This window comes from Euleptes europaea, chromosome 7, assembly GCF_029931775.1.
Source record: "Euleptes europaea isolate rEulEur1 chromosome 7, rEulEur1.hap1, whole genome shotgun sequence".
NCBI classification, from domain to species: domain Eukaryota; kingdom Metazoa; phylum Chordata; class Lepidosauria; order Squamata; family Sphaerodactylidae; genus Euleptes; species Euleptes europaea.
In genome coordinates, this window is record NC_079318.1 from 102,290,771 (window position 1) to 102,309,606 (window position 18,836).

The following is an 18,836-nucleotide window of genomic DNA, read 5'->3' on the forward strand; positions in this document are numbered from 1 at the left end:
GACCCCACCAAACCAGGCACCTGGAAGAGCTACACGAGCCGGCTGGCATTCTACCTCGACGCCAACGACATCACCGATGTTGGGAAGAAGCACTCCACCTTCCTCAGCGTGTGAGGTGCCCAGACCTTCGACCTCGCTCAGTCCCTGCTGGCTCCCGCCGATCTGGAAGCAACCCCATTTTCTGCAATCATGGTGGCGCAGAGGAGCCATTTCAACCCCCAGCCAACTCAGGCCACCTGCCGCTTGGCGTTCCACCTGCGGGACCAGGACCCAGGGGAATCTGCAGCTGCATATATCGCAGCACTACGCACGGCCGCTCGTTCCTGCGAGTTCCTGGACCTCAACGACTGGCTGTGAGACCGCTTCGTGTTCGGCCTGCGAAGCGACAAGTTGCGGCGCCGGCTCCTCGCCAAGAAGGACCTCGCGCTGACCGCGGCCATCAAGGAAGCCGCCGCGGCCGAGTCCTCCGCCCGTCCCAGACGTCTGGGTGACCGGGTCACACTGACTCCCCGCGATCCGGTTACAGTCCACCACGAGAGCACCAGCGACGCGGCCTCCAGCGACGAGGATGAGGCTCACAAACCGAGCGACCGCGGGGCCTCTCGGGGGCACCGGGCACGAGGCACCACAGACCGCCTGTGCGCGAGCTGTGGTGAGTGACACGACCGCCGCTCCTGCCGGTTCCACGACGCCTCTTGCCGGGCTTGCGGCAGGGTCGGCCACATTGCCAAAGCCTGTCTCTCGACGCCGAAGGGTCGGTCTTCGTGCCCAGTCAAGAAAGATGGACGACGACGAGCCCACCAGCGACCGCAGGGGTCGCCGCGATACCGAGCTGCACAGCGTCTCCCTCCACAAGGTGCACAGGGCAGACAAGGTCTCCATCGTCTTCGAGATCGGCAGTGCGCCTTGCGAGATGGAAGTGGACTCCGGGTTGGCTCTCTCCATTATATCGCTGGACAAGTACCGTGACCTGGGCCGTCGCACAGCCTCCCTCCCCGAGCCGTGACCATCCCGCGTCACCATTTGGGACTATCAGAGACGCCGGGTGCTGGTCCGGGGGGAGGCCCGCATGCCCGTCCGATTCCAGGACCATTCCAGATGCCTCTGCCTCATTGTGGTCGAGGGGCCTTGCGTGAGCCTCCTGGGGCTCGACTGGTTTCCGGCCCTCGGCCTTCACATCGGCGGATTCCACCACATCAGCCTGACTGCCCTTAACGACATTTGGGCGGAGTTTGAGGACGTGTGGAAGGGCCTGCTGGGCTGCTACAAGGGGTTGCCAGTCCGCCTGCTGCGCCCATCTGCCTGAAGCCTTGCTGCGTCCCCTTCGCCCTCAAGCCCCGGATCGACGCAGAGCTTGACCGTCTCGTCACTCAGGGTGTGCTGGTACCGGTCCCCAATGCCTCCTGGGAGACCCCGATCGTGACACCGCTGAAGCCCAACAGGGACGTCCGCATCTGCGCGGACTACAAATGTACTATTAATACAGCGCTGCGGCCGCACGCCTACCCCGTGCCCGTTGTCAACCACCTCCTGGCCTCCCTCGCTGGGGGTCGGGTGTTTGCCAAACTGGACCTCACTCAGGCTTACCAACAGCTGCCCGTGAACCCTGAGTCGGCCGAGGCACAGACAATTGTTACTCACCGGGGTGCCTTCCGATGACGCGCCTGCAGTTCGGGGTCAGCACGGCCCCGGGCATCTTTCAGAATTTGACGGAAGACCTCCTGAAGGGCTTGCCTGGCATCGTCCCATACTTTGACGACGTCTTGATCGCCACAAGCTCCGATGACGAGCTCCTGGATCACGTCCGCTGGGTGCTCCGCTGTTTCCGAGATGCCGGGCTGACGGTCAAGCGAGAGAAGTGCCAGCTGGGCCTGCCGCAGGTGGAGTTCCTGGGCTACTTGATCGACGCAGAGGGCATCCATCCCATGCCCGACAAGATCAAGGCGATCCACAATGTCCCGCCCCCCCAAAGCAAGCAGGAGCTCCAGTCGTTCCTCGGCCTGCTGAACTTTAACCACGCCTTCCTCCCTAACAAGGCGTCGGTTGCCGAGCCGCTCCACAGTCTCCTGGACAAATCCTCCCCGTGGGCGTGGGGTAAGTCGCATCAACGGGCGTTCGAGGCTACCAAAGCCCTCCTGTCTCCCTCCAGCTTGCTCGTCCATTTCGACGAGAAGCTTCCCGTTGTGTTAACATGTGACGCCTCGCCCTACGGCATCGGAGCGGTTCTGAGCCACCAGCTGCCAGGTGGTCGGGAGGCCCCGATTGCTTTCTACTCCCGGACCCTCTCCACTGCGGAGAGGAACTATGTTCAAATCGACCGGGAGGTGCTCATCGTCGTGGCCAGCGTGAAGAAATTCCATGACTATGTTTATGGCCGCCCCTTCACCATCATCACCAACCATAAGCCACTTTTGGGGTTCATGCCAGATCGACAGACGCAAATCCTGTCCCCCGCATGCTCCGGTGGTCGATTTTTCTCAACGCCTACGACTTCCTGCTACTGCACCGCCCCAGGTCCAGCATCGTGAACACCGAGCTCTGCCGCTCAAGGACTCCGACCCAGACCCGTCCCCGGCCTACAACGTCATGCTGCTGGAGACCCTGCCTGAACCGCCCCTACATGCCTCGGACATTGCAGCTCACACAGCGAAGGACCTCACCCACGTTTTGAACTGGGTGGGGAAGGGGTGGCCGGCTGCCAGGCCGGAGGGCAAATTCAAGCCCTTTTGCACGCGGCAGCATGAACTCTTGCTGAATAAGGGGTCTACTCTGGGGGAACCACGTCGTGGTTCCAGCCAAACTGCGCACCAAGGTCCTGGAGGCCCTGCATGCCTGCCACCCAGGAATAGTGCGCATGAAGGCCCTGGCGAGGAGCTACGTTTGGTGGCCGGGCATAGACGCTGCTGTGGAGGGGTGTGTGAGCTGCTGCCAGCCATGCCAAGAGTCACGGCCCGAGATGATGCGAGCCCCGACCCACCATTGGGAGTCCACCCACAAACCCTGGTCCCGCCTCCACATAGACTTTGTGGGCCCGTTCCAGGGCAAAACCTTCCTGATCGTGGTGGACTCCTACTCCAAGTGGCTGGAGGTCACTGGCATAGGCTCTATGACCTTGCGAGTGGTGGTTTGGGAACTGCGGAAGCTTTTTGCCACCCACGGCTTGCCAGATACGGTGGTCTCCGACAACGGGGCCCAATTAACGTTCGCGGAGTTCCAAGGGTTCTTTGCCAAAAATGGAATCCGCCACACGACCTCAGCCCCGTTCCACCCTGCCAGTAACGGACAGGCAGAGAGAATGGTCCGCACGACCAAGGAAGCGATGCGGCTCATTGAGCGCAATGACTGGGACAGAGGGCTGGCAGAATTCCTCCTGTACCAGCACGCTACGCCCAACTCCGCCACCGGAAAAAGCCCCGCGGAGCTCCTCATGGGCCGCCGGGCAAAAACGCCACTTGACCGGCTACACCCCGACCTTGCGCCAGAACGCCCTCACCACCGAGAAGAACCGGCAACCCTACGGGTCGTGGAGCAGGATGCCCCCGTCTATGCCCTTAACTATGGAATGGGCCCAGCCTGGATTCCGGCTACCGTGCAAGATGCAACCGGCCCGGTATCCTACCTGGTTGCCACCCCCGAGGGTCGAGTCCTCCGGCGACACATTGATCAGCTGCACCGCTGACTGCCTGACAAGCCCGACCGCACCGCTGCCACAGAGCTCCGGAGCTTCCCAGAGTGCCGGAGCAAGCCACGCCAGCGGAGAGCGAGCCGAGCGAGGAGCGCCTGTCTGCCAGCATGCAAAGATTGCTCCTGGAAGCCATTTCTCCCACCTCCTGTGAACCCGGGCCAACCGCTGCCACAGACGTGGCCCCAGCACCCACAACGCTAGTTCCGGTACCGCGTAGGTCGCAGTGGTTACGAACATGACCAAGCCACCTGAAAGACTTTGTGTGCTCATGTTTGAACTTGGGGGGGGGGAGGGGTGTAATGTATGTGCATCCGTTAAGACCATAGCGAAGGAAGCCCAGGAGCTTGAGTCCTGGGAGAAGGCTCCTAAGCCCTGCTCGCATGATTGGCCACAGCCAACACATCCCATTGGCCCTAAGCCAGGTCATGCCATTGGTGACCTGGGGGTTGTTTCCCCCCTATCATGGATCAGAGGAGGAGCGGCCACCGGGGGCCAGGGGTGCATATAAGCAGAGCCAGGTTGTACAGTTCCTCAGTTCCGTCTGTTCATTGCTGAAATCAAAAAAGCTGCGTTGTTGGAACTCCGTCTCGACCTCATGTGTCATCCCCACGCGGACTTAACAGACCCCTCAAGGGGAAAAACCCCAGCGACCCCTAGACGTGTTCTGTGATAGGGATTACAGCCTTTGGCATGCCCAGAAGTGTTCTGAAGGGGATATGACAGGCACCCAAGGGGATTGAAAGCCCCTGGGTCCTTCAGAAGTCTTCTGGCATCCATTTTATACATATATGTTAGCTAATTAGTTGACAAATTTGTGGTTAGAAAATGGAGAATACAATTAATTAAATGTAACCATATTAGATTAATGACAATGTTTGGTAATTTTTTTTTGAAAATTCAAAATGTTCTTGAACTTACTTGATTATATATATCAATAGATTTGTTAACATAAGATGGATTCCCTTGTTCCTCTCCTTTTTCCTTTTTGTACCCTTGTCTTTAAATGAAAACATTAAATAAAAACAGAGATGTTCTGAGGGAGGGGGTTAAAGCCCATGAGACCCCAAGAAGCTTTATGAGGGCGGTGATGATGGGCCCCCAAGGGGATTGAAAGCCCATTGGACCCCCAGAATTGTTCTGAAGAGGGCATGAAAAACCCTGGGACCCCCATAACTGTTCTGAGGGTGGATTACTGACTCCCCAGGGGATTGAAAGCCCCTGGGACCCTGAGAAGTGTCCTGAAGGGGGGATGACAGCCCCTCAAGGAGATTGAAAGCCCCAGGGACCTTCAGAGGTGTTCTGAGGTGGGGATGACAGCCACAGGGATGGAATGACAGATGCTTGAAGTACACTCAGTGTTCGCCACCTTGAATAATAAATTGTACAGTGGCATGAAATACTTAACATTTTAATAAATAATTCGGGAAAGTGTGTAGATTTCACCAAAATGGTTCCATGATTTTTAACTTGCCTATTAGAACCTCTGCAATATTTCCTGATGACATTACAATGTGTTTCTGTAATTCTCTAAATTCCCAACTTCCTTTTTTAAAAAAGTGTCCATCTACTATTATTGAAAATATGTTCCCCCCTTATATCTCAGCAATGAAAAGGGCTAGAGACTTTCCTGTTAAAATGAAAGCTGGAAATTAAGATATTCTGCAAGATACATCGTTATACCAGAAGACCGATATAATGATTTTCATTTGCAGATAAAAAGAGTCACGGTCCCAGAGAGGGTTGCCAAGTCCCTCTTTACCATCGCAGGGGTTTTTGGGGGGCAGAGTCTGAGGATGGCAGGGTTTGGGGAGGGGAAGGACTTCAATGCCATAGAGTCCAGTTCACAGAGCGGCCATTTTCTTTAGGTGAGCAGTACTCTATTGGCTGGAGATCAGTTGTAATAGCAAGAGATCTCCTGGAACTACCTGGAGGTTGCCAACCCTAATCCCAGAGGGGGTTAACTACTGCTTCCGGGAAAGGGGAAGGTAAGATGGCTTTTGTGTGGGTTGGCCACGAAAAATTCTACTCACATTACATCCATCCAGGGTTTGCTGAGATCTTTCTCAAAAATTTGCAGCCAAGCAGATTTGGGAAGAGACAACCAGGAAAAACCCCAGGAGATGCACAAATGAACAATGATGCAATCCTTGGGATTAGATAACAACAGGAATAGGCGGCAACAGACAATAAACTCATAATGGTTCCACAGAAAACAGTGGCATGCATTGCGGATACTTCAGAACAATATTTTACAAATAAAAAAGCATAAAGAGCATGCTTTTATTTACCCTTGGGGATCTGTCATCACCACCTAAGAAGACTTCTAGGGGTCCCAGGGGCTGTCATCCCCACCCAAGAACACCTCCGGGGGTCCCAGAAGCTTTCTCTCCCCTTGGGGATCTGTCATCACCACCTTAAAAGACTTCTTGGGGTCCCAGGGGCTGTCAGCCCCACCCAAGAAAACCTCCGGGGGTTCCAGAGGCTTTCTCTCCCCTTGGGGATCTGTCATCACCACCTAAGAACACTTCTAGGGGTCCCAGGGGCTGTCATCCCCACCCAAGAACACTTCCGGGGGTTCCAGAGGCTTTCACTCCTTTAGAGGATCTGTCATCACCACCTAAGGAGACTTCTAGGGGTCCCAGGGGATGTCATCCCCACTCAAGAAAACTTCCCGGGGTCCCAGAGGCTTTCACTCCTTTAGAGGATCTGTCATCACCACCTAAGAACACTTCTAGGGGTCCCAGGGGCTGTCATCCGCACCCAAGAACACTTCCGGGGGTCCAAGAGGCTTTCACTCCCCTAGAGGATCTGTCATCACCACCTAAGAACACTTCTAGGGGTCCCAGGGGCTGTCATCTCCACCCTAAAACTCTTCCAGGGGTCCCAAAGGCTTCCACTCCCCTTGGGGATCTGTCATCACCACCTAAGGAGACTTCTAGGGGTCCCAGGGAATGTCATCCCCACCCAAGAACACTTCTGGGGGTCCCAGAGGCTTTCACTCCTTTAGAGGATCTGTCATCACCACCTAAGAACACTTCTAGGGGTCCCAGGGGCTGTCATCCCCACCCTAAAACACTTCCAGGGGTCCAAGAGGCTTTCAAACCTTTAGAGGATCTGTCATCACCACCTAAGAAGACTTCTAGGTGTCCCAGGGGCTGTCATCCCCACCCAAGAACATCTCCGGGGGTCCCAGAGGCTTTCTCTCCCCTTGGGAAACTGTCATCACCACCTGAGAACACTTCTAGGGGTCCCAGGGGCTGTCATCCCCACCCAAGAACACTTTCGGGCGTCCCAGAGGATTTCACTCCCCTAGAGGATCTGTCATCACCACCTAAGAAGACTTCTAGGGGTCCCAGGGGCTGTCATCCCCACCCAAGTACACTTCCGGGGGTCCAAGAGGCTTTCAATCCCCTAGAGGATCTGTCATCACCACCTAAGAACACTTCTAGGGGTCCCAGGGACAGTCATCTCCACCCTAAAAAACTTCCAGGGGTCCCAGAGGCTTACACTCCCCTTGGGGATCTGTCATCACCACCTAAGGAGACTTCTAGGGGTCCCAGGGGCTGTCATCCCCACCCAAGAACACTTCCGGGGCTCCCAGAGGCTTTCACTCCTTTAGAGGATCTGTCATCACCACCTAAGAACACCTCTAGGGGTCCCAGGGGCTGTCATCCCCACCCTAAAACACTTCCGGGGGTCCAAGAGGCATTCACTCCTTTAGAGGATCTGTCATCACCACCTAAGAAGACTTCTAGGGGTCCCAGGGGCTGTCATCCCCACCCAAGAACACCTCCGGAGGTCCCAGAGGCTTTCTCTCCCCTTGGGGATCTGTCATCACCACCTAAGAAGACTTCTAGGGGTCCCAGGGGCTGTCATCCCCACCCAAGAACACTTCCGGGGGTCCCAGAGGCTTTCACTCCCCTAGAGGATCTGTCATCACCACCTACAAACACTTCTAGGGGTCCCAGGGGCTGTCATCCCCACCCAAGAAAACTTTCGGGGGTCCCAGAGGCTTTCACTCCCTTAGAGGATCTGTCATCACCCCCTAGGAACACTTCTAGGGGTCCCAGGGGCGGTCATCCCCACCCAAGTACACTTCCGGGGGTCCAAGAGGCTTTCAATCCCCTAGAGGATCTGTCATCACCACCTAAGAACACTTCTAGGGGTCCCAGGGACTGTCATCTCCACCCTAAAAAACTTCCAGGGGTCCCAGAGGCTTACAGTCCCCTTGGGGATCTGTCATCACCACCTAAGGAGACTTCCAGGGGTCCCAGGGGCTGTCATCCCCACCCAAGAACACTTCCGGGGCTCCCAGAGGCTTTCACTCCTTTAGAGGATCTGTCATCACCACCTAAGAACACCTCTAGGGGTCCCAGGGGTTGTCATCCCCACCCTAAAACACTTCCGGGGGTCCAAGAGGCTTTCACTCCTTTAGAGGATCTGTCATCACCACCTAAGAAGACTTCTAGGGGTCCCAGGGGCTGTCATCCCCACCCAAGAACACCTCCGGGGGTCCCAGAGGCTTTCTCTCCCCTTGGGGATCTGTCATCACCACCTAAGAAGACTTCTAGGGGTCCCAGGGGCTGTCATCCCCACCCAAGAACACTTCCGGGGGTTCCAGAGGCTTTCATTCCCCTAGAGGATCTGTCATCACCACCTACGAACACTTCTAGGGGTCCCAGGGGCTGTCATCCCCACCCAAGAACACTTTCGGGGGTCCCAGAGGCTTTCACTCCCTTAGAGGATCTGTCATCACCACCTAGGAACACTTCTAGGGGTCCCAGGGGCGGTCATCCCCACCCTAAAACTTTTCCAGGGGTCCCAGAGGCTTACACTCCACTTGGGGATCTGTCATCACCACCTAAGGAGACTTCTAGGGGTCCCAGGGAATGTCATCCCCACCCTAAAACACTTCCGGGGGTCCAAGAGGCTTTCACTCCTTTAGAGGATCTGTCATCACCACCTAAGAACACTTCTAGGGGTCCCAGGGGCTGTCATCCCCACCCTAAAACACTTCCATGGGTCCAAGAGGCTTTCACTCCTTTAGAGGATCTGTCATCACCACCTAAGAAGACTTCTAGGGGTCCCAGGGGCTGTCATCCCCACCCAAGAACACCTCCGGGGGTTCAAGAGGGTTTCTCTCCCCTTGGGGATCTGTCACCACCTAAGAAGACTTCTAGGGGTCCCAGGGGCTGTCATCCCCACCCAAGAACATTTTCAGGGGTCCCAGAGGCTTTCACTCCCTTAGAGGATCTGTCATCACCACCTAAGAACACTTCTAGGGGTCCCAGGGACTGTCATCCCCACCCTAAAACACTTCCAGGGGTCCCAGAGGCTTTCACTCCTTTAGAGGATCTGTCATCACCAGCTAAGAACACTTCTAGGGGTCCCAGGGGCTGTCATCCCCACCCAAGAACACTTCCGGGAGTCCAAGAGGCTTTCACTCCCCTAGAGGATCTGTCATCACCACCTAAGAACACTTCTAGGGGTCCCAGGGGCTGTCATCTCCACCCTAAAACTCTTCCAGGGGTCCCAGAGGCTTACACTCCCCTTGGGGATCTGTCATCACCACCTAAGGAGACTTCTAGGGGTCCCAGGGAATGTCATCCCCACCCTAAAACACTTCCGGGGGTCCCAGAGGCTTTCACTCCTTTAGAGGATCTGTCATCACCACCTAAGAAGACTTCTAGGGGTCCCAGAGGCTGTCATCCCCACCCAAGAACACCTCCGGGGGTCCCAGAGGCTTTCTCTCCCCTTGGGGATCTGTCATCACCACCTAAGGACAATTCTAGGGGTCCCAGCGGCTGTCATACCCACCCAAGAACACTTTCGGGCGTCCCAGAGACTTTCACTCCTTTAGAGGATCTGTCATCACCACCTAAGAAGACTTCTAGGGGTCCCAGGGGCTGTCATCCCCACCCAAGAACACCTCCGGGGGTTCAAGATGGTTTCTCTCCCCTTGGGGATCTGTCACCACCTAAGAAGACTTCTAGGGGTCCCAGGGGCTGTCATCCCCACCCAAGAACATTGTCGGGGGTCCCAGAGGCTTTCACTCCCTTAGAGGATCTGTCATCACCACCTAAGAACACTTCTAGGGGTCCCAGGGACTGTCATCCCACCCTAAAACACTTCCAGGGGTCCCAGAGGCTTTCACTCCTTTGGAGGATCTGTCATCACCACCTAAGGAGACTTCTAGGGGTCCCAGGGGCTGTCATCCCGACCCAAGAACACTTCCTGGGGTCCCAGAGGCTTTCACTCCTTTAGAGGATCTGTCATCACCACATCAGAACACTTCTAGGGGTCCCAGGGGCTGTCATCCCCACCCAAGAACACTTCCGGGGGTCCAAGAGGCTTTCACTCCCCTAGAGGATCTGTCATCACCACCTAAGAACACTTCTAGAGGTCCCAGGGGCTGTCATCCCCACCCTAAAACACTTCCAGGGGTCCAAGAGGCTTTCACTCCTTTAGAGGATCTGTCATCACCACCTAAGAAGACTTCTAGGGGTCCCAGGGGCTGTCATCCCCACCCAAGAACACCTCCGGGAGTCCCAGAGGCTTTCTCTCCCCTTGGGGATCTGTCATCACCACCTAAGGACACTTCTAGGGGTCTCAGGGGCTGTCATCCCCACCCAAGAACACTTCCGGGGGTCCAAGAGGCTTTCACTCCTTTAGAGGATCTGTCATCACCACCTAAGAAGACTTCTAGGGGTCCCAGGGGCTGTCATCCCCACCCAAGAACACGTCCGGGGGTCCCAGAGGCTTTCACTCCCCTAGAGGATCTGTCATCACCACCTACGAACACTTCTAGGGGTCCCAGGGGCTGTCATCCCCACCCAAGAACACCTCCGGGGGTCCCAGAGGCTTTCTCCCCCTTGGGGATCTGTCATCACCACCTAAGAAGTCTTCTAGGGGTCCCAGGGGCTGTCATCCCCACCCAAGAACACTTTCGGGCGTCCCAGAGGCTTTCACTCCTTTAGAGGATCTGTCATCACCACCTAAGAAGACTTCTAGGGGTCCCAGTGGCTGTCATCCCCACCCAAGAACACCTCCCGGGGTCCCAGAGGCTTTCACTCCTTTAGAGGATCTGTCATCACCACATAAGAACACTTCTAGGGGTCCCAGGGGCTGTCATCCCCACCCAAGAACACTTCCGGGGGTCCAAGAGGCTTTCACTCCCCTAGAGGATCTGTCATCACCACCTAAGAACACTTCTAGAGGTCCCAGGGGCTGTCATCCCCACCCTGAAACACTTCCAGGGGTCCAAGAGGCTTTCACTCCTTTAGAGGATCTGTCATCACCACCTAAGAAGACTTCTAGGGGTCCCAGGGGCTGTCATCCCCACCCAAGAACACCTCCGGGGCTCCCAGAGGCTTTCACTCCTTTAGAGGATCTGTCATCACCACCTAAGGAGACTTCTAGGGGTCCCAGGGGCTGTCATCCCCACCCAAGAACACTTCCCGGGGTCCCAGAGGCTTTCATTCCTTTAGAGGATCTGTCATCACCACATAAGAACACTTCTAGGGGTCCCAGGGGCTGTCATCCCCACCCAAGAACACTTCCGGGGGTCCAAGAGGCTTTCACTCCCCTAGAGGATCTGTCATCACCACATAAGAACACTTCTAGAGGTCCCAGGGGCTGTCATCCCCACCCTAAAACACTTCCAGGGGTCCAAGAGGCTTTCACTCCTTTAGAGGATCTGTCATCACCACCTAAGAAGACTTCTAGGGGTCCCAGGGGCTGTCATCCCCACCCAAGAACACCTCAGGGAGTCCCAGAGGCTTTCTCTCCCCTTGGGGATCTGTCATCACCACCTAAGGACACTTCTAGGGGTCCCAGGGGCTGTCATCCCCACCCAAGAACACTTCCGGGGGTCCAAGAGGCTTTCACTCCTTTAGAGGATCTGTCATCACCACCTAAGAAGACTTCTAGGGGTCCCAGGGGCTGTCATCCCCACCCAAGAACACTTCCGGGGCTCCCAGAGGCTTTCACTCCCCTAGAGGATCTGTCATCACCACCTACGAACACTTCTAGGGGTCCCAGGGGCTGTCATCCCCACCCAAGAACACTTTCGGGGGTCCCAGAGGCTTTCACTCCCGTAGAGGATCTGTCATCACCACCTAGGAACACTTCTAGGGGTCCCAGGGGCTGTCATCCCCACCCTAAAACTCTTCCAGGGGTCCCAGAGGCTTACACTCCCCTTGGGGATCTGTCATCACCACCTAAGGAGACTTCTAGGGGTCCCAGGGAATGTCATACCCACCCTAAAACACTTCCGGGGGTCCCAGAGGCTTTCATTCCTTTAAAGGATCTGTCATCACCACCTAAGAACACTTCTAGGGGTCCCAGGGGCTGTCATCCCCACCCTAAAACACTTCCAGGGGTCCAAGAGGCTTTCACTCCTTTAGAGGATCTGTCATCACCACCTAAGAAGACTTCTAGGGGTCCCAGGGGCTGTCATCCCAACCCAAGAACACCTCCGGGGGTCCCAGAGGCTTTCTCTCCCCTTGGGGATCTGTCATCACCACCTAAGAAGTCTTCTAGGGGTCCCAGGGGCTGTCATCCCCACCCAAGAACACTTTCGGGCGTCCCAGAGGCTTTCACTCCTTTAGAGGATCTGTCATCACCACCTAAGGAGACTTCTAGGGGTCCCAGGGAATGTCATCCCCACCCTAAAACACTTCCGGGTGTCCCAGAGGCTTTCACTCCTTTAGAGGATCTGTCATCACCACCTAAGAACACTTCTAGGGGTCCAAGGGGCTGTCATCCCCACCCTAAAACACTTCCAGGGGTCCAAGAGGCTTTCACTCCTTTAGAGGATCTGTCATCACCACCTAAGAAGACTTCTAGGGGTCCCAGGGGCTGTCATCCCCCCCAAGAACACCTCCAGGGGTTCAAGAGGGTTTCTCTCCCCTTGGGGATCTGTCACCACCTAAGAAGACTTCTAGGGGTCCCAGGGGCTGTCATCCCCACCCAAGAACATTTTCAGGGGTCCCAGAGGCTTTCACTCCCTTAGAGGATCTGTCATCACCACCTAAGAACACTTCTAGGGGTCCCAGGGACTGTCATCCCCACCCTAAAACACTTCCAGGGGTCCCAGAGGCTTTCACTCCTTTAGAGGATCTGTCATTACCCCCTAAGGAGACTTCTAGGGGTCCCAGGGGCTGTCATCCCCACCCAAGAACGCTTCCCGGGGTCTCAGAGGCTTTCACTCCTTTAGAGGATGTCATCACCACATAAGAACACTTCTAGGGGTCCCAGGGGCTGTCATCCCCACCCAATAACACTTCCGGGGGTCCAAGAGGCTTTCACTCCCCTAGAGGATCTGTCATCACCACCTAAGAACACTTCTAGGGGTCCCAGGGGCTGTCATCCCCACCCTAAAACACTTCCAGGGGTCCAAGAGGCTTCCACTCCTTTAGAGGATCTGTCATCACCACCTAAGAAGACTTCTAGGGGTCCCAGGGGCTGTCATCCCCACCCAAGAACACTTCCGGGAGTCCAAGAGGCTTTCACTCCCCTAGAGGATCTGTCATCACCACCTAAGAACACTTCTAGGGGTCCCAGGGGCTGTCATCTCCACCCTAAAACTCTTCCAGGGGTCCCAGAGGCTTACACTCCCCATGAGGATCTGTCATCACCACCTAAGGAGACTTCTAGGGGTCCCAGGGAATGTCATCCCTACCCTAAAACACTTCCGGGGGTCCCAGAGGCTTTCACTCCTTTAGAGGATCTGTCATCACCACCTAAGAACACTTCTAGGGGTCCCAGGGGCTGTCATCCCCACCCTAAAACACTTCCAGGGGTCCAAGAGGCTTTCACTCCTTTAGAGGATCTGTCATCACCACCTAAGAAGACTTCTAGGGGTCCCAGGGGCTGTCATCCCCACCCAAGAACACCTCCGGGGGTCCCAGAGGCTTTCTCTCCCCTTGGGGATCTGTCATCACCACCTAAGAAGACTTCTAGGGGTCCCATCGGCTGTCATCCCCACCCAAGAACACTTTCGGGCGTCCCAGAGGCTTTCACTCCTTTAGAGGATCTGTCATCACCACCTAAGAAGACTTCTAGGGGTCCCAGGGGCTGTCATCCCCACCCAAGAACACCTCCGGGGGTTCAAGAGGGTTTCTCTCCCCTTGGGGATCTGTCACCACCTAAGAAGACTTCTAGGGGTCCCAGGGGCTGTCATCCCCACCCAAGAACATTGTCGGGGGTCCCAGAGGCTTTCACTCCCTCAGAGGATCTGTCATCACCACCTAAGAACACTTCTAGGGGTCCCAGGGACTGTCATCCCCACCCTAAAACACTTCCAGGGGTCCCAGAGGCTTTCACTCCTTTAGAGGATCTGTCATCACCACCTAAGGAGACTTCTAGGGGTCCCAGGGGCTGTCATCCCCACCCAAGAACACTTCCCGGGGTCTCAGAGGCTTTCACTCCTTTAGAGGATCTGTCATCACCACATAAGAAGACTTCTAGGGGTCCCAGGGGCTGTCATCCCCACCCAAGAACACTTCCGGGGGTCCAAGAGGCTTTCACTCCCCTAGAGGATCTGTCATCACTACCTAAGAACACTTCTAGGGGTCCCAGGGGCTTTCATCCCCACCCTAAAACACTTCCAGGGGTCCAAGAGGCTTTCACTCCTTTAGAGGATCTGTCATCACCACCTAAGAAGACTTCTAGGGGTCCCAGGGGCTGTCATCCCCACCCAAGAACACCTCCGGGAGTCCCAGAGGCTTTCTCTCCCCTTGGGGATCTGTCATCACCACCTAAGAACACTTCTAGGGGTCCCAGGGGCTGTCATCCCCACCCAAGATCACTTCCGGGGGTCCAAGAGGCTTTCACTCCTTTAGAGGATCTGTCATCACCACCTAAGAAGACTTCTAGGGGTCCCAGGGGCTGTCATCCCCACCCAAGAACACCTCCGGGGGTCCCAGAGGCTTTCTCTCCCCTTGGGGATCTGTCATCACCACCTAAGAACAGTTCTAGGGGTCCCAGGGGCTGTCATCCCCACCCAAGAACACTTTCGGGCGTCCCAGAGGCTTTCACTCCTTTAGAGGATCTGTCATCACCACCTAAGAAGACTTCTAGGGGTCCCAGGGGCTGTCATCCCCACCCAAGTACACTTCCGGGGGTCCAAGAGGCTTTCAATCCCCTAGAGGATCTGTCATCACCACCTAAGAACACTTCTAGGGGTCCCAGGGACTGTCATCTCCACCCTAAAAAACTTCCAGGGGTCCCAGAGGCTTACACTCCCCTTGGGGATCTGTCATCACCACCTAAGGAGACTTCTAGGGGTCCCAGGGGCTGTCATCCCCACCCAAGAACACTTCCAGGGGTCCCAGAGGCTTTCACTCCCCTAGAGGATCTGTCATCACCACCTAAGGAGACTTCTAGGGGTCCCAGGGGCTGTCATCCCCACCCAAGAACACTTCCGGGGCTCCCAGAGGCTTTCACTCCTTTAGAGGATCTGTCATCACCACCTAAGAACACTTCTAGGGGTCCCAGGGGCTGTCATCCCCACCCTAAAACACTCCAGGGTGTCCAAGAGGCTTTCACTCCTTTAGAGGATCTGTCATCACCACCTAAGAAGACTTCTAGGGGTCCCAGGGGCTGTCATCCCCACCCAAGAACACCTCCGGGGTCCCAGAGGCTTTCTCTCCCTTTGGGGATTTGTCATACCACCTAAGATGACTTCTAGGGGTCCCAGGGGCTGTCATCCCCACCCAAGAACACTTTTGGGGGTCCCAGAGGCATTCACTCCCCTAGAAGATCTGTCATCACCACCTACGAACACTTCTAGGGGTCCCAGGGACTGTCATCCCCACCCAAGAACACTTTCGGGGGTCCCAGAGGCTTTCACTCCCTTAGAGGATCTGTCATCACCACCTAAGAACACTTCTAGGGGTCCCAGGGACTGTCATCCCCACCCTAAAACACTTCCAGGGGTCCCAGAGGCTTTCACTCCCCTAGAGGATCTGTCATCACCACCTACGAACACTTCTAGGGGTCCCAGGGGCTGTCATCCCCACCCAAGAACACTTCCGGGGGTCCCAGAGGCTTTCTCTCCCCTTGGGGATCTGCCATCACCACCTAAGAACACTTCTAGGGGTTCCAGGGGCTGTCATCCCCACCCAAGAACACTTTCGGGCGTCCCAGAGGCTTTCACTCCCCTAGAGGATCTGTCATCACCACATAAGAACACTTCTAGGGGTCCCAGGGGCTGTCATCCCCACCCAAGTACACTTCCGGGGGTCCAAGAGGCTTTCAATCCCCTAGAGGATCTGTCATCACCACCTAAGAACACTTCTAGGGGTCCCAGGGACTGTCATCTCCACCCTAAAACACTTCCAGGGGTCCCAGAGGCTTACACTCCCCTTGGGGATCTGTCATCACCACCTAAGGAGACTTCTCGGGGGCCCAGGGGCTGTCATCCCCACCCAAGAACACTTCCAGGGGTCCCAGAGGCTTTCACTCCCCTAGAGGATCTGTCATCACCACCTAAGACCACTTCTAGGGGTCCCAGGGGCTGTCATCCCCACCCTAAAACACTTCCAGGGGTCCAAGAGGCTTTCACTCCTTTAGAGGATCTCTCATCATCACCTAAGAAGACTTCTAGGGGTCCCAGGGGCTGTCATCCCCACCCAAGAACACCTCCGGGGGTCCCAGAGGCTTTCTCTCCCCTTGGGGATCTGTCATCACCACCTAAGAAGTCTTCTAGGGGTCCCAGGGGCTGTCATCCCCACCCAAGAACACTTTCGGGCGTCCCAGAGGCTTTCACTCCTTTAGAGGAGCTGTCATCACCACCTAAGAAGACTTCTAGGGGTCCCAGGGGCTGTCATCCCCACCCAAGAACACCTCCGGGGGTTCAAGAGGGTTTCTTCCGGTGGTGTGCTGGGATGAGTACGACGTTCTCTCAGGCTGTCCTGAGAGAAATCCAAGTTTGCGCTAATTTAGGGGTGATATATGCACCCCAATCCGACCCTTGCAAGTGGGTCGGACAGCAGGAATTCCCTGCAGCCCGCAAACGCAGTTTGACCTCCCAAAGACTCTGAGGGAGCTTTTATAAGTCCCCCAGAGCTCTGGATGCCGGTCCTGCGAGGGCAATTAGGGAAAGGAATCGCCAAAACGCAGCTTTGGCACAAGGCTCTACCCTCCACCACCTTAACACCAACACAAGGACTATTTTAAGAAAAGAACCTCACCTCTCGATGCCCAAGTGAGTACAAAGAACCCTTCGTTTTTTACTGGCATCACCGTATAACTGGGGGGTAGATGAAGATATTCCCAGTGCCCCTGCTCCTCCCTTATCTCAATCGGGAAAGTTTGATTCGTAAATTCCATCAGGATTAGCGGCAGGAGCCTTATCAGACAGATCAGCTTAAATCAAAACAAAGAGTTGGAAGGACGCTTAGATGATGGACTAAAATTTCCACCAATGAGAAGCAACTTTGAGGGAAGGGGAGGGTGAATTTCTTCCTGATTTTCTGGTGAAAAAGAGTTTCCTGCCACGTTAGCAGCAAGGGATTCATCAGACCGGAAGCCCCTCTATACCACCCTCTCTATCATCTGAGTCACAACAACAGGAAGCAAGCTGGAGGACCGGATACGCGTCGCACTTGAGTTACACAGAAATAGTTCCTAAAGGAAACAACCATCGAGATGAGGCGGTAGAAGGTCCACGGCAAATACAACTTCCGGAATACTTCCTGGTAGACCCGACCTAGAGCGTCCAATAAAACTCGTTGGTATTTCAAAACTTTATTAAGCTGTTTTAAAGCCAAATTTAGCTCTTTTCAACCCGAAAAAATTATCAAGCTGATCATTGAACTACCTTCTATTAACTACCACCTGGAGGGCCCTGTCTGAAGACATGACTTTTACCAGTCTTATTCCAATGTAAATGTCTGGAACTCGACCCCGTTCTGGCTCATTGCATAGCCCTGCCTATACTAAACTGAAGGACTCAGTACAAGTTTTAGCCATGGATAAGAAATTACAAGATATGCTAGCCAAACAAACAGAGGCAACAAATAAGCAGCTTGAACAGATGTCTACACAGATGTCTACACAGATGGCACAGTTAACTTCTATGATGACAAACCTAGGTCAAGCATCTCAAGCTATTGATCACAAATTGGGTGTGATAACAGGAGATCTTAAAGAAGTAAAAACCCAAATGAGCATTATGCAGTCAGATATGCAAACAATGGACTTATCAATAAAGAAAGTGATGGAAGAGCATAAGGATACAAAGAAAAAATTAGTAAGCCAAGAAAAACAGATTGAAACAATACAATTAAATCAGATAACTGTAAAAGATCAAATAGCAATGATGGAGATGAGAGTGAGAGAGACCAACCTTCGTCTGCGCAACCTTCCAGATATGATGGGAGACAACAAAGAAACTGTAATCCCAAATCTGGCTTACCTGTTTCAGATGGATCAACAAGAATTGAACCAAGCTATTAACAGAGTATACAGAATACCATTACCTGCTAGAATGAAAAGATCTAAGCCAAGAGACTTGATGATAGTGTTCTATGACACTAGGATTAAGGATAAGATTATGAAGATGCATTATGACAACCCGGTGTCAGCAGGAGACATTCCTCTAATTTTATTAAAGGACATACCAAGACATTTACTCTCACAGAGGAATAATTACAAAGAATTTGTGTCTGTTTTGAAAGCTAATGGTATCAAATATCGCTGGATTATGCCACAAGGCTTGGCTTTTACCTACAAAGAAATGAAAATGACAATTACATCTACAGCAGATGTGGGAAAATTTCTGAGAAAATATAAATCAGATCTTAAAGGATTAACTGGGGATCAAAAGGAAGAGGAAGAAGAACAACAACAAGAAGAACCACCACAGGGAGCAGCAGGAGGAACTAAATTATAGACTGCATATTTTGCTTCAATAATCATTGTACCATGGCAAAAGTAATTTCTTGGAATGTGAATGGTTTGAATGAAAAAACTAAAAGGGCTAGAATTTTTAAATATCTACAGAAGTATAAATACTCCCTAATTTGTTTACAAGAGACTCATATAGCAAAAAAACACAAAAAATATTTGGATAGGCAAATGCTTGGACAAGCATTTGTGGCATCGGCCGAAACAAAAACTAAGGGAGTAGTAATATATGCTCATT

General features: G+C 54.1%; 1 pseudogene; it reads left to right on the plus strand.

Moving 5' to 3' along the window:
- The first annotated feature begins 1,069 nt into the window (after positions 1–1,069).
- On the plus strand, positions 1,070–3,679 carry LOC130480946 (uncharacterized protein K02A2.6-like; annotated as a pseudogene).
- Positions 3,680–18,836: the final 15,157 nt, after the last annotated feature.